Source organism: Barbus barbus (assembly GCF_936440315.1).
Source record: "Barbus barbus genome assembly, chromosome: 15".
Classification (NCBI taxonomy): Eukaryota; Metazoa; Chordata; class Actinopteri; order Cypriniformes; family Cyprinidae; genus Barbus; species Barbus barbus.
This window is the reverse complement of record NC_136743.1, coordinates 22,556,730-22,565,453: the sequence shown is the minus strand read 5'-3', so window position 1 is coordinate 22,565,453 and position 8,724 is coordinate 22,556,730.

Sequence of the window (8,724 nt, the reverse complement as noted above, 5' to 3'; positions counted from 1 at the left end):
GGGATTATTAGGAGGCCATGATAGACAAGGGCCAGAGGAGGGAATTTGGCCAGGACACCGGGGTTACACCCCTACTCTTTACGAGAAGTGCCATGGGATTTTTAGTGACCACAGAGAGTCAGGACCTCGGTTTTAACGTCTCATCCGAAAGACGGCCTACATGTTTTGACATTTAGATTTGTTTTAGATTTATTTTATGCTTCTCTTGCAACCCAAAAATTGATCTTCAATTGTAAAACAAAAATAAAATAAAAAATGAATGACTGAATAAATCTGAATACATTTAGTTCCACTTTTTAAAAAACAAAATCAAATGATTGTAGGCTAATGCAGCACTGTCCAAACTCAGTCCTGGAGGGCCGGTGTCCTGTAGAGTTTAGCTCCAACCCTAATTAAACACACCTGAAGCAGCTAATCAAGCTCTTACTAGGCCTATGGTAAGTTCCAAACAGGATATATCGCCCTCCGAAAGGCACTTCGGAGTAAAAACAATAATGGCCGCCATATTGAAGTGTTGTTCCAAACCGAAGTGGTCAGAGTTAACCACTTCAAAGGGCCCTTCGGAAGGAAGGATTTTGAAGGGTACAACTGATGGACACTTTGGGCCCCCATGATCCTTTGCATGATGACAGCGCCTCCGTATAATAACGCAGAAGGGCACTTCAAGAAACAGTTGAAGAGAAAGAGAAAGAGAAAGATGATGAGCCCTTATGAAAGGAACGCAGGGCTACTAGAAGCTTCCAAGCACATGTGTTGAGGCAAGTTGGAGCTAAACTCTACAAGACACTGGCCCTCCAGGACCGAGTTTGGACAGCCCTGGGCTAATGGTTTTAAGTAAGGTGTTATCATTTGCTATCAGAGATGTGCAGGTTGTTGTAAGTATTGCTGGGAACAGCTACTTTATTTAACATTTTTGTTAAATTATTTTAATTTAACTTTATTCAAATAATTTGAAAAAAAATAAAAATCATCTTGAGGTCCCCTTCTTTAGAACCAGAGTCAGAGAGCAGGATGTGTGAAACACTGCAGCCATCTACTGGTCATTTCAGTCAGTTAGGTCTAAATACTCTTGTTTTATAACTTACTGTACTGTATCACCAGCAGACAGGGTTATCAGAGACTAGGCAAAAGGCAGAGTCAAATCACAGGCTAAGGGTCGGGGCAGGCAGCAAACAATACAAACGAGAGTCCAAACAGCAAAGCAAGGTGGTTGAAGCAGGCAGCAAACAATACAGAATCGAGAGAAACAGTCCAGGGTCAAACACGTAATCCAACAGAGAAATACAGGGGACTGCTCAGAAATGTCAGCCGAGGCAAAACAAGACTTTGCGTTGTGAATGTGTGCGATAATATGGCTTAAAATATTGCTGGGAACAAGCTTCAGATGTGCTCGTCATCGGCGCCAGGTACAGGGTGATGGCGGGAAATGGAGTCTGGAAGGGAAAGTTGGTATTCGGGTGATGGTGCCCTCTGGTGCCCATCGGGGGGAACCACAGAGGCCTGATTCGTGACAATTGCGTTGATTACAAATTGTAATCCGTTATTGATTTCAAATTACATGACAAAAATTGTAGTAACGTAATCCATTACATTAGACATAGGTAATATAATCAAACTACTTTTAGATGACTTATATCTCGTTTTTTACATTGATTTAAATGAGATCATCTTGTATCATATTGCTATAAAATACAAAGAGTAAGAAAATATGTTCTATTTGTTGTTATCAACAACATGGAGTGCATTAATCATCATATTACATCATGGTTTCCCAAACTGGGTTTGTGAAGGAACTGCAGGGGGTTTATAGTTTAATGAAAAGCTAATAAATAAATCATAAAAATGTTCAAATTAATTTTTAAATCAATCAAAATAAAACACTTACTGAAAAAATAAATATTTTATTTGCTTACCTTCTTGTCATGTGACCATAACCAATATCAGAGAACCATGAACATGCAAATGTGATTCTTCATTATGAAAAAAATAAATCCAGTGGTCAAATGCTGTTTAGCTGACTACCCTATACATTTATTTCATACTAAGTATAGTTCAAATCTATTAACATATTTACTGACATATTGCTTGAGACTTACTGATATAAAAATTAAACTTTATTTGGAGTACTACTTGTGCACAATGCACATTGATTAATATTAAGCTTAAAATGTGTTTTAATGTCTCTATCGATGAGGATTGTATGATCTTTGAAAATTATTGATCTTTAAATGCAAGATATTTAAATTGTACCTAAAGTATACTTACAATAGTTCCACTTTAGCACACATCTTTAGTTGGACTTCAGCACTACTTTAAATGAATGCACAATTAAAGTGCATTAAGTATAAAATGTGTTGTTCCAATTTAGCAGACTTAAAGTAGGCTATACCAATTTAGTATACTAAAAGGACAATTTCAAGTACTAAAATAACAAATTAAATAAAAATAAAACTGAATAAACAAACTTATACAGACATCACCACTGAGCCAATCACACATGTTTTAAAACGACAACAACAACTTCCTTACACATAGTAAGAAATGGTTACAAAAACTGAAACAGAAGTGAAACAAGTTATAGGAAAGAGGAAAACTAAAAAGCGATACTTATGTCCTTTGCCGGTGTCCCTGTCTGGTGGAGTCGCACGGTAGAGTCGATGGTCTTTACACTCTTCGGTCTTCACACGACGGCTGCAAATCACTATTTGAATTCAGCTGGAAACACTTTCCTGTTTATCACAAAAAATAGCCAAGCAAGTGCCCCAATATTATATTAATATGCAAGAGCATATTAGCTCTGTATACACACATACACACAACAGTTCTTTGTGGTACTCAAATCTGAATCAAGCCTTTTCCAGGAGTGCAATATTCTGGTGAAAACTCCAATTTCACTCCGCTTGCAGCACTTCTCACAGAGAGAATCATGGCGGACACCCAAATCCACTATTATTTTATAAATAATACTGATTTGTGTCATGAAATGTAGTTTTAAGTGTTTTTTTTTTTTAAAGGCAAGAATGTAATTGTTTAGACCTCAATTATGCAGTTTGTTAATAAAGATAACGTCTATTTGAACATTTGCTTCAATGTTTTTGGAGATGTGTGCTCCAGGTCATCAGCGGCCATTCAGCGTTAATAAGCCAACCGAAAGCAGCCTTACTTGGCCATAGGCCTATCTTCTAGAATTTGCCGCTGACTCTGATGTCTCTAGAGTAAACATGAGATATAATTTGTTTTGGGTTAATCTAATGGCCAGTTTTTGGTATCATTAATCTATCATTTGTTCCAGAGCAAACAGTTTTGGCTGAGGGCAAAATCTCATAATGTATTTTATACCAATTTAATGCTGTATCGCTGCCTTTGTAAAATAGATTGAATTGCCTAGCAACTTTTGATGGCTCTTTTTGTTGTTTATTAAATATTATTATTCAATAGTATTATTTAATAATAGTATTTACTATATTTAGTATTGGGAAATGGGGTGTGTGTGTGTGTTGAATTGTTCCGCCATTAGATGGCGACGAGAATTTTATTAGTGAGGAGTCAGCAGTAAAGACTTATATTGAAAGAGACTGAAACATGGTTGTAAACAAGGAAGTTAATTTTACTTTCAACAACACCTTGTAAGACGCACAGCAGTAAAGACTTATATTGAAAGAGACTGAAACATGGTTGTAAACAAGGAAGTTAATTTTACTTTCAACAACACCTTGTAAGACGCACCCAACAAATGCCTGAACAGCATTGTCATTGGAAATCACCCTTAACTGATGAAAGGATATAGTAAGACAAATATATATATCACTTTACTCAGCGAACATTCAAACAAGTGTTTTATTGTGAATATGAATTTGAGCTGAAGAATGAATGCATATCAGATGCAGGTAATCACACTCGCTCAGTCTATCTCTCATAATAATCGGCTCACAGTGAGCTTTTAATACAGTAATACAATAGACTTTCACAAGAATCACAGCCGTGCCGATATGCAGCCATATCGCACTGCTACGAGTGTGATATTGCTCCTATAGACATTAGAGAGGTAGACATTAGGCTATATATTATGTTTAATTTAAAGTTGTTTTTTTTTTTCTTTAAATCACTGTTTGAAAACTACATTGGCACAATCAGCAGAGATAAACCTCTCAAAAGTATAGTTATTTGTGAGTGAATGCAAAGTTTCATGTGTGAATGCAATGCAAACATTTGTGAGAGAATGCAAAAGCATTGACTTTTTTATATCTCATATGTTTTTCCATTACCGTGTCCCTTAGGGGCTCCATGGAGGAGGAGTAATTCAGATTTGGTCATTTGAAAAAGTGTGTATCTGGAGCGTTGTGATCCAATCCAATGTTGCTTTGAAAAAACAGCAGAAAAATAAGATGGATTACCTGATCCTGGACAGCAAAACACTGGATTTCCAAATCCAGATCATTCTGATCCAGAATAAGCTTTTTAAATAACTTGGACCCTTGCAATCGAGAGTTCATCTGGCACTGAGGGAGAGTACAACACCCAGATAGCACTCTGAATCCCTGCATGATTCAGAGTTCCTTTGGCACCATGGAATGGGATAGCGCTTTGGAAGCACTTACAGGTGGCACCAGATTCCCTGGGACCCACACTGGAACGCTTCAGAGTTCCTTTGGCACCACAGAAGGGGTTAGCGCTTTGGAAGTACTTACAGGTGGCAGCAGATCGCCTGGGACCCACACTGGACCGCTGGTTACGGACTGCATGCACAGAAGCGGGATTTGAGGTACTTTGCTGGTTATGTTGGCTCAGTTGAGTGAAGAGGGCATTTGTGTTTTATTCTGCTACAACGCCCCCTAATTCAGGCTTGCAGTGGTGGGGTTGATGTATGCATGTGTGTGTGTGGGCCCACAAAGTTTGAGTTTTATTCATGCTTAATATCTGAATGTTATTTGTTAAAGTATTTATTTTAATTGCTTTATTTTGCAATTCCGATAACTTGTGCATAGTCTGAGGTGTACCTTTCAGTAACCACAGGGGTGTGTCACGGGTCAGTGTGCCTTCTGGCTCCCTCTGCTGTCTGTGTTGTCATGTCTTTTTCTGCAGTTTGTGACGGGTGCAATCAGCGCTGATCTGGCGGTGGGGCTATTTCACGAGCTGCTTCTATTCCACTTGTCGCTCATTACCCTTTCACTGCCCAAGACCCAGTGCTCACACAGGATCCACCAACTAAGAATGGAGCGAGGCAGAGAGCGGCAGTCCTTCTCTCTACGCGTCCTGGGGTACAGATAAACAGACGTGAGTGTAACACCTGAGCACAACACGAGCACAGAACACAGAACAGGACTAGTCAGAAGAGAAATATAAAGGAAAGGGTAATGAGCGACAGGTAGAATAGAAGTAGCTCGTGAAATGCACAGCCCCACTGCCAGATCATCGCTGATTGCACCTGTCACGAGCTGCCGAAAAAGACATGACAACACAGATAGCAGAGGAGCCAGGAAGGCACCCTGACCCATGACAGGGTGACCAATCTTGTTCCTGGAGGGCCAAAGTCCTGCAGAGTTTACCCATAGAGGGTTATAGACCCGTTTACTGTAGGAGTCTGTAAAGCATCTCTTTACTGAGGTTTCATTGATCCATGTGAAACTGTCATAGTCAATAGTTTTCTCACCATTGCACTTTATTTATTTAATGATATAACTATTTATTGACCAATTTATGTTTATACATTTATTGAGCTCTTTATCTGTGCTAATAAAAATAATCAAATTGTGTACTTGTATAGTAGTGAGCAGGGCTTGACATAAACGTTTTTGCTCACCGGCCACTGTGGCTAGTGGTTTTCCAATTTTATTAGCCACTCAGCATTTTCACTGGTCTCAATTTTGTTGTCGGGAAATTATATTTTATATGACTTAATGCTGAATACAAAAATTTATTCAAATTGATTATTAGGTCATTTTTGACATTTAAAGGGCATTTTTCCCTAACCGTATTAAATGCATGCATCATCTTTCATATCAAATTCTTACATTTTATTAATAATTTCACTTAATATAATAAGATAATACAGGGCTGTTACCAATCATATAAAATCAGTATCTACAAAATCTTTCCATTGCAGAAGAAACGGAAGTGACTGGAGTGGCATTCAGATGCATTTATACAGACAGTTCAAAGTAGCTGAAATGTAGCATGAATGCATTTACACTGCATGCTAAATTATAACAGCATAAATAATGTTGTGAGTTCTGTGTTTTAAAATATATTTATTTATTTATTTATAATATACAAATATGAAATGTTGGAAAAAATGCAAAATATAGGCTACTATGAATGTAAACCGCCAGTAGGTGGTCATAATTAATGAGTCATTGAAGTCATTGAAGGAACACGAGGAGACGTAGGAATTAATTCAATAAAGAGTCTTTAATATCCAACAGGGAACGTAGGAGACATAGGAACACATGGAATGACGTTTAAGAACCGACAAACACTAACTGAATGGACAAGACCTTAAATACAGAGACAATTAAGGGACTAATGACTAGACACACCTGAAACAAATGACATAATGAAAGAGAGACAGAAACTGGGTCACGGAGCACATGGGGAGCAAAAAGACACAAGACAGTCCACAATCCTGACATATCGCCCCCCCTGCTGGAAGACGTGTCCTCGCACCGTAGAAACAACTGAGGGAGGGACGGGTGGGAGCTTGGGAGGTGGCTCTGGAGGAAGACAGACACCCGGGAGGGGGCGGCAGACAGAGACCAGGGGGGCGACAAAGGAGGGAGGAGCCAGGGAAGAGACAGAAGGGACCCGGAGCAGGAGGAGCACAGCAGGACCTAGGCCACAACCATGATGACAGCCCACGGTGGAGCCGACGGAGGTAGGAGCCATGGAGGAGGAATGGTGCAGGTGGTGGAGGAGCCCGAGACGGAGAGCCAACAAGCCAGGGGGATGCCGAAGATCCGTGGTGCTAGGGTGGAGCCGAGGGCTCTGGCGACCGAGGCGAAGATCCAGAAATCGTGGCGGAGCCGGAGCGACTGAGGACCAAGGTGAAGCTGGCAGGAGGAAGGAACCCGACGAAGCGAAGCTGATGGATCAACGGGTGACGGTGGAGGAGAGGGAGCTAGGAGCCGAAGTGGAGCTGCTGGGTCTACGGACCGAGGCGGAGTCTGGGTCTCGGAGGCTAGAAGTGGAGGTAAGGGACAGTGTTACGGGCGTGGGAGATCAGTCTGCCAACCCTGCCAGAGTTTCAGGGCGCAGCTGGCTCCAGCGAGCGAAGTTCTCAGTTTCTTCCGCCCCGAAGTGTAGCGGAGCTGAGAAGCTCGCCACCCCTGCGGGGGTCCCTAGAGCTCCTGGTTCGGCCGTCTCCTGCCGGTCCTCCGCTTCAGGGCACCGAGCCAGCAGCTCTAGGCACGCCTCTGAGAAACTGAGAACTTCGCTCGCTGGAGCCAGCTGCGCCCTGAAACTCTGGCAGGGTTGGCAGACTGATCTCCCACGCCCGTAGGCTTCTTGGCCAGTCTAAGGCACGTAGGCATCGCCGCGTGACCTTGATCATGCGAAGCGGGTTTCCCCTCGGGGAGAACCCCTTGGTCTTGAGCCACCACTGTAGGGGGTCTCATGTACAGGAGGCCAAAAGTAATCACGTTGGACGCAGCTGCCATGAGCCCCAGCAGTTTCTGAAACTGCCTGACAGTGAGTGACTGGCCCTCTTTCACTCTCTTGACTGAGGTGAAGATCGACTCGCTCCGAGCAGGAGACATACGTGCCTACATCGTGGTCGAATCCCACACCACGCCTAGATAAGTGGTTCTCTATACTGGAGAAATCACACTTTCTTGGCGTTCAGTCTCAACCCCTTCATGTGCGCGAGAACGACATCTCGATGCCGAGTCGCCACCTGCTCTGATCGAGCTAGAATCAACCAATCGTTGATGTAAAAATGCGGGGTACGAGTGCAGGGCCAACGGGAAGAACCCGATATCGGTAAGCTTTGCCCCTAAAAGCAAACCTGAGGGACTTCCCGTGAGAGGGAAGGATGGAGACGTGAAATATGCGTCCTTAGATCCATCGTGACAAACCAGTCCTCGGACTTGGTCTGAGACACGACTGATGAGTGTAAGCACCCTGAACTTCAGTCACATGACTGAGCGGTTCAACTGACGCAGATCTACCATCCTTCCTTGGAACAATGAAGTACCGGCTGTAGAACCCGGACTCTCTTCCGTGAGGAGGGACCACCTCAATGGCCTCCTTCCCCAAGAGAGTGTCTACTTCCTGTTCCATGATCAGAGCCTGCTGGGGGCCCACGCACGTGGGAATCACCCCGTTGAAAGGCGGTGGCGGAGCGCCGAACTGAATACAAAAGGCCTTTCTCTACAGCACGCAGGACCCATTGAGATCCATTTGGCAGTAGTTTCCATGCTGCCTAAATGGTCTACTAAGGGAACCAGTCTCTCGAGACTGGCCTCTGATGTACCCAGAGCTGCTGGCACGGTGCCCTGAAGCGGAGGACCGGCAGGAGACGGCCGAACAAGGAGCTCTAGGGACCCCCGCAGGGGTGGCGAGCTTCTCAGCTCCGCTACACTTCGGGGCGGAAGAAACTGAGAACACCGCTCGCTGGAGCCAGCTGCGCCCTGGAACTCTGGCAGGGTTGGCAGACTGTTCTCCCGAGGGCGCTGGGGGAGACGGACACCCGATCTACCCCAGAGGGGTCTGCCCTCGTAAGTCCTGGGC